Here is an 8,142-nt window from a genome sequence, read left to right as displayed (position 1 = left end):
TATATTACCTTTAGGTGTTTCTATAAGTTTGTTTAACTTGTGTTTTATTTATGATTGCATTTTTACTGCTTTATATATGACCCAATTTTCTGGAGATGTTATTCCTTCCCATTTAGCTAGTCTTCTTATGGAAATATTTGACTTCCTATAATTTGTTTCAATTAAACTTGTTTCATTATTTTGTTTGTTTATTCTTTTGCATCTAGCATTCATTGTGGTTAGTAACCTATAGTATATCCTATAACAAATACAAATTATTTCTGAACCCTGGGCATAGTTATATCAATGAGTTTTTATATATAAAGTTAAAGCATCATCTATATTTTGATCAGATAAAGAAAAATGCAGGTCTAGATAAACATCAAAATATACCAGACCATGTGCTAATCTGGTTTCTATAATGCCCATTAATGATTGATTCCAATTTATATTACGAACATCTCGTAATATTGCCCATTAATGATTGTTTATATCAGAATATCAACGATTGTATCTAATTTGTATCAAGAATTTTTATCTTTTCTTCGAGATCTTTTATTCTTTTGAGAATGTATTCTAAAGTTTTACTATTTATAACATTAATATCACTTTCATTAATGTCATTATCTTTGAATTGGGATATGATTTTATACATCTCATCATCCAACTTTTTATTATTAAAACAATTTTCAGAGTCTTCAGGACTCGAAGTTGGTTCAGAATCATAGTCTGTAGATTGTTGTGTTTCAAGAATTCTACATAATTTGTTTTTAATATCTTCCTCTATATTTAGGTTATTAATTTTATTTTTTATGTTCTTTATCTGGTAGAATCTATTTGTCGTATGACCCTTCTTCTTACATATATAACATGTTGGGGTCCATTCTTCTTTTCTTTTCGTCTTCTTTCTATAACATTTTTCTCTTCTTTTAGCAAAGTAATTTTTCTCTAGAAGTCTGTTTATAATTTTTATAAGTACTTTGTTCTCTGTTTTCTTTTTTACATTCCATTCCAAATTGTTCACAGAATTGACCTAGTTGTCTTTCTTCTGTTATATTTTGATTTTTTATTTGGTGATTCAGTTTTATTTCATTGCATAAGGCTAGCCCTTATTGAACACAAACTCCTATGAGCCTTTCATAAATATAATTATCATAAAGAATTTTTCTTACTCTTTCGGCAAATAAGGGTGGAAGACAATCAATAAATTTTGACTTTCAATGAGAATTGTTATTCTTTGGGAGTTCATAAACCCTGCTTAAGAAAACATCTTTGTATCATCTGAATGATGTTAGGGTAGTACACCTTAGACCATTTAACAAAGTTCTTATAGTTTCAGAATTATCGCTATATATATATATATAGTTATAAATCAATGTTTTGAATTTAATTAGTTGGTGACATTTTATGTATTCGTTTTATTGATAGTAGAATTTAAGTTTAATCAAATATATTTATTGTATTATTTTATTTGAAGGGAAATAATTGGTGAATTGAGAATTATGCCCTTGATATTATGAAAGAAAGTGGGGTGTGACGTGACGTGACGCTGACGTGACATTGGTGAATTATAGTTCATACAACTTCCATATTTTGGTTTACAACAATCTCTTTCAAATTCATGTCCACAAGCAAATCTAATGATTCCTGGTAAAGAATTGCACATTGCACTATTGTTGGAACCAGCATTGGCCCCGCCTTCTAGTGGGGTGGATTGAGCAGTTATGGCAAAAATAGAAATTGCCCCCCTCCCCAGACTATGAAGTACCCCGAAGTGTTCAGAAGGAAAAATTCCACCACCTAGTGGCACAAACTGAACACCATTGTTGGGGTCCCATACAATATTGATGTAACCAAACTCATCATCCAACTAGGCTAAAAAATCTATGTAGATGCACTCTATAAACATCTTAGGGCCTGTTTGTTTACATCTGAATGGAACCATTGAGATATAAACATCTGATTCATTCAGACTTGACTGTTTGGTTCCAAACAGAAAAACATCTGAATGGTTAAAATTTTGTCTGAATTATTCAGACTTATTGTTGTTGTTGAATGGGACATATGTTCATTCAGATCTGACTCATTCAGATCTGAATGAACCAAACAGCCCCTTAGTCTTTAAAAAATCTAAGAATGCCAACTAGGCTAAAAATTTCTAACGAAAAGTTCTCAAATCAAAAAAGAAATAAATAATTCAGGGTCGATTGCAAATACCTTTTAAAATAAAAACAGTGAAAACTAATTTGCTGTTATTATTAAGTTTGTTTTTATACATGTTTGTTGTTATTTTTTGTTCGTATTTGTTGATCTTCGATTATGAGATATTATAAGTATTTGTTGATTAACATTTTGTTGTTATTATTTGGTTTTTGTTTTACTGTTATTATTTTGTTGCTGATTCTGATTCCTTTGTTATTATAAAACTTGCTTATGTAGATTGGCATTGTAATTGGTATGTTTTCTATGTTCCCACTTTTGGCAGATTAATTGTTTCATACGTTCACATGTTAAAATTATTTTGTACATGAACATCACTTGGATTGTTATTCTTATAACGAGATTAAAAGTTTTATTCTAACAAGATTTAAAATTTCTAATGTGGTGTAGTGATAAGAAGCTTGAAATTCTCAATGGAGATCCAAGTTCAAACTCCACTAATAACACTTTTGAGGGAGCATGTGTGGTCAATGAAGGAAGACTGAGATTATTGTGATCTCTAATTCGATTACGAGGGCGTTCGAGATTTACCATCATTAAATGAATGAGTTTTTCTCAAAAATAAAAATAACTTAAAGGTGGTTAAGTGCTTCATACAACTGAATTAAGCTAGCAATCACCACGTACTAATTATTTAGAAGATTGTCAATTTGTTTTGTTGGCGTTAAAAAAAACAAACATGATTTTCCGTAGTAAAAAATAAGGGATCAAGTTATCCACTACTTCCTTTCCAATAAAAACCCTCCACTCGTAAAACAAAATCTCTCCTCATCCAACCAAACTTCCCTTCATAACGTGGCATGTCTCAAACCAACCACTCTCATCACCAAATTACCACAACACCCTCATCAAACACCCCTTGCATACCCAACCCAAAAGGGCACTCTCGTCTTTTCACACTCCACCCACCTCAATCAAAATCCCGCCAACACGTTGTGGTGTGAGTGAGTGTGTAGCAAATAGCCATGAAGCGATCTTCTTCTTCTTCTTCTTCTTCTTCCAAACAACACTTTCCTGTGTTCTCTAATGCCTAACACTCCAAATTTACACTTCACTACCTTCATCAAACCCTCATTTTCACATCCTCACATCATCCACTTTCCATTGCTACATGCTCTCGATTCCTCCGCCTTTCCGCCGCCGGTGCTCCGAGACGACGCCGTTTCCGACGAATTAGATGACGCCGGAAAACGAGCGTTGGAGGATTTGCTAGTTGTACGGCGGCCGGTGAAGGAGGATTCCGGTGATGATGATGACGTGGAAGTGGAGTCGGTGACGTCATCGTCGTCGGTAGTGGATGAGGAGCTGTCTAGGTTTGCGAAGAAGATGCCGATATTCGAGCCGATGAGGATCGATGCTGCCTCGAGTTCAGGTGAGAAGCCGTTAGGTGTTAATCTGGATCTGGCCTTGTATAGAGCCAAAGTGTTGGCCAGGAGTTTTCGCTATAACGAAGCCGAGGAGGCTCTTCAGAAGGTATAAACTTATTGTGATTTTGTTGAAATTGATTTGAATTACAATATTAGATGCTTAGATTTTGATAATATATAGTACTGAACTCCTGATTGTTGAAATTTAATACGTTACAAGAATAGTTAATTAATCAGATAGTAGAGTGGTTTTAAACCAACGGCATAAAAATAATGATATTGTTTGCACATGAAGATTTAATTTGTTTTCAGTAGGATCGATTTTGCCATTCAAAAGGGGTGGCAGCGCAGCTTGTTGCCCGCTTACCTGCCTCTCTATTGTTATTGTAATTGGATCCTTTTATTTGTTTTAGTAGAGTCCGTTGTCATTAAAAACAATTGTAAGGAAATGCATGTACCACTCATAAGTGTTAGGTATCAATAAGAGCAACAACGCAACGGTATCACACGCAGTAAACAAATAGGACACAAGAATTTATGTGGTTCAGTTAAGGTGATATACATTCACAGGCTACAACTAGTGTTTTCTTATTATTACTCGATACAAGATTACAATTGCATATTACAAAGATATGAGTAGACTAGGATTAGTGTTACAATACTTAGCCACCAAGAAACATAAATATGGGCCTAGTTAATGTTTAATAAACCCAGCCCCAGTAGTTTCTCTAAGTCAACCAAATAATTCAATTACAAAGGCTTCACCAATCCTAACCATAAGGTCATCTCAAATTCAATCCATGCCTGTTTCTCGGCTTTAAAATTAGGTAAAATTACTACCTCTTAGTTTGTTTAAGTTCAAATCTATAAAGATTACAGGACTTGCATTAAGTTCAAGTTATATTACCTTTTAATTTGCTTGAACATGACATAAAATGCCACTGTAATTGCTCTTGAGCTGTTTCCATCTCTGTTTTGAAAAGCTTCTTTACTTATACAGTTATACTTATATTTTTAGAATGTTTTACTAATAAAAATTCTTTGATATACGGTGCATATCTATTTGGCCTGAGGATGGAAGATCTTATGTAGCACTAGGGAAAATATTGGGTAAACAATCAAAAAAAAACGAAGCAAGAGCAGTGTATGAGAAGGGCTGCCAAGCAACACAAGGTGAAAATGCCTACATTTGGCAGGTCAGTCTTCCTTTATTTATATTTCTTTAATAAAAATTACAATTTTAATTGTTCAAATACTTATATATGTTATATGAAATCAGTGTTGGGCTGTTCTGGAAAACAAAATGGGAAATATAAGGAAGGCTAGGCAACTATTTGATGCTGCAACAGTTGCTGACAAGAAACACATTGCAGCTTGGCATGGATGGGCAGTTTTGGAACTAAAAGTTGGGAATGTAAAGAAAGCTAGATATCTTCTTAGTAAAGGAATAAAAAACTGTGGTGGAAATGAATATATATACCAAACCCTTGCAATGCTTGAAGCTAAAGCAAACCGAAACGAGCAAGCACGATACTTGTTTAGGCAGGCTACTAAATGTAACCCGAAAAGCTGTGCGAGTTGGCTTGTAAGTTCTCAAATCCCTAACATCAATATGCTCTACGCCTGTAAACAAACCGAATGTTCATTGGACCGTTCGTAAACCATTTGGTCCATTTGGTGGGAAATTCGTTTATCTTCGTTTATTTAATAAACTAACAAACATGAACAAAACTTTGTGTTCATTTAGTTAAACGAATGAACTTGAAGACATGTCTTGTTCGTTCATTTATGTTCGTGAATGTTCGTTTATGTTTGTAATTTGTTCGCTTATTTATGCATTCATTTATTGTTAGGCCCATTACATGTTTTGTCTGGTTTTATTAAATTTTTAAAATCACCATTTCAATTTAGTGTAGTTTTATTACATTTTTAGGCCCAGCATATTATATTCACGTGAACTTTTAATTGGTGTTGCTCAATTATATTAGTTCATTATCATTGGATAACCATTTGTTTATGTTATTAACGAACATGAGCAAGTTCATTTTCTTAACGAATGAACATGAACAAGAAAACTCAGTTTATTTAATTGTTCGTGTTTGATAGTTTGTATGGTTAAAGTAAACGAACGAACACAAACTGGCTCTTTCGTTTGGTTCATTTACAGGCATAATATGTTCACATAAATACATAATGTAAAGAAGTAATTGTAGTAAAGTCATTGTATTTCCCTCGTGTAGGCATGGGCTCAGCTTGAGGTACAACAAGAAAATTATCGCGAAGCTAGACAACTTTTTGAGGTAAACATGCTTTTTTTTCCTCTTAAATTGTTGCTTTACACAAATCACATAATTTTTGTGATACCGAATCAGAAAGCTGTGCAAGCTAGTCCAAAGAATAGATTTGCTTGGCATGTATGGGGAGTTTTTGAAGCTAATGTTGGAAATGTTGATAAAGGAAGAAAACTGTTAAAAATTGGTCACGCGTTAAACCCCAGAGATCCCGTTTTACTTCAATCACTCGGTTTGTTGGAATACAAACATTCAGCAGCCAATTTGGCCCGAGCATTGTTCAGAAGAGCTGCAGAGTTAGACCCAAGGCACCAACCCGTCTGGATTGTAAGAATATCATTTTTCATATTTGTTTTGAAAGAAAAAGCTTTTTTTTAATTAAGTGGTTTATTTATTAATTTAGGCTTGGGGTTGGATGGAGTGGAAGGAAGGGAACATAAAAGCAGCTAGAGAACTCTACCAAAAAGCACTGGCAATCAATTCAACAAGTGAAAGTGCTGCTAGATGTCTTCAGGTTTCACTTATTTTTCATATATATATGTATATAGAAAATCAATATACGTTCCGTAAACTTTTTACTGCAAATTAAAGTTTCGAACCTTGTCCAAACTGCAGATACTTTTTTTTAAATGAACCGTCAACTCTTAAGTCGGTCAAGATAATATTATGCACATGTTTTGTTGCAAACCAATTTTTGACCAATCTAAGAGTTAACATTCTTTAAAATCATATAATATGTGCATTTTAGACAAATTTAGGGAATTTATTATACGAAAATTAGCTCAATGACTTTTTTCGTGTATCTTTCAGAAGTTGAGAAACTTTCATATACCAAAATTAGGCCGACGAGATACCTTTATAAAAAAAGTATATTGGTTTTCCATGATATTAACTATATTTTTAATATAAAAATGCATTTAGATATATCAAATGTATTTGGGCTTGGGGTGTTTTGTAACAATGATTGGATAATTTCTTATTTTACATTAAAAAGTTTCTCAACCTAGTTTTGGTATATTAATGTCCTCTGTAAAAAATACATGGAAAAAAATCATTAAACTAATTTTTTTATATTAAAAAAAATGAGATATTTGTTTTTTTTTTTTTCAAAAATGTTAGAATGTCACTTTCTTACATTTTGACCGTTAACAAGTTTAAATTTTCAAATAGTTAATGTGTACAAATTTAGGGACTTTAATTCAAAAATCACTTAAGTGATTTTTATAAGTGGAGTGACTTTAATATAAATCTAGGTTGAGGCATTTTACTAAAAGAGAATTAAGAAAACATATTGGTTTTTTATGGTATTAAGTATTAACTCTGTTTTTAATGTAAAATGTGAATATATACATTTAGGCTTGGGGTGTTTTGGAACAAAGGTTGGGTAATTTATCTGCTGCTAGAAGACTATTTAGATCATCACTCAACATAAACTCCCAAAGCTATGTAACATGGATGACATGGGCAAATCTTGAGGAAGATGAAGGAAACTCGATACGCGCAGAAGAAATCAGAAACCTATATTTTCAACAGGTATTTCACAATTTAATAAAAACAATATATATATATAAAACTTGTAATAATTATAATTATTGATTGGCTGCAACAGCGTACAGAAGTCGTTGATGACGCTTCATGGGTGACAGGAGTGTTTGACATGATAGATCCCGCCATTGATAGCCTTAAGAAACTACTAAACATTAATCAAAATCCACGCGATTCAACAAGTGAAGAGGGATCGGATCGCGTTGATGAAAGTAATGCAGAAAGTGGAACCGGGTTTGATTTAGATGGTTTTATCAGTGAGAAACTATCTCTTGATGCATCAAAACTAGATATTGATTTAGTATCAAAATCTAGTGATTTGGTGCGCACGTCGTCTAGAAAGATTTGGCGACCAAGTAAGAAAACAGCGTCGGTATAAACAACCATCAAACAGCATGTCGTATTATTTGGTCTCAACATGTAGGTAGTAACTAATACATTGAAAGCAAATCAAAACACAAGGTGCTCACACAGTCACACATGATACATGATTGTTCATTGTAATTATACTGAATGCTTTGATCATCATTTGGCGGTTTTGAAATCAATATGTTTGGTGGTTGGGTAGACATATATCCCAATGGCGTACAGACGTTTGTCTTTGACGCTTCCATGAAATCCTGAGAAACAATCTCTATGTCCAAAGTCATAGTTGAAGATTTTATAAACGGATCCAGGAATAGATCTGTCGGTACTGTGGGTTCCTCCAAAAGGTCCAAACTTGCGTTGGTAGTAAATGA

The 8,142-nt window shown here is 33.2% G+C and overlaps 1 pseudogene across 1 annotated transcript; it reads left to right on the top strand.

Annotated features, from left to right (window-relative positions):
- Positions 1–2,900: 2,900 nt before the first annotated feature.
- On the top strand, positions 2,901–8,034 carry LOC143604344 (protein high chlorophyll fluorescent 107-like; annotated as a pseudogene). Its single transcript, XR_013148273.1, has 8 exons — positions 2,901–3,671; positions 4,618–4,762; positions 4,846–5,151; positions 5,807–5,866; positions 5,939–6,184; positions 6,261–6,371; positions 7,214–7,390; positions 7,467–8,034. The product of XR_013148273.1 is annotated as a protein high chlorophyll fluorescent 107-like (transcript).
- Positions 8,035–8,142: the final 108 nt, after the last annotated feature.

Source organism: Bidens hawaiensis, unplaced genomic scaffold (genome assembly GCF_021521415.1).
Source record: "Bidens hawaiensis isolate Kalapana, Puna unplaced genomic scaffold, B.hawaiensis_p1.1 tig00064802_1, whole genome shotgun sequence".
Lineage (NCBI taxonomy): Eukaryota > Viridiplantae > Streptophyta > Magnoliopsida > Asterales > Asteraceae > Bidens > Bidens hawaiensis.
The sequence above is the reverse complement of the archived record's forward strand: the minus strand, read 5'-3'. Positions and strand labels throughout refer to the sequence as shown.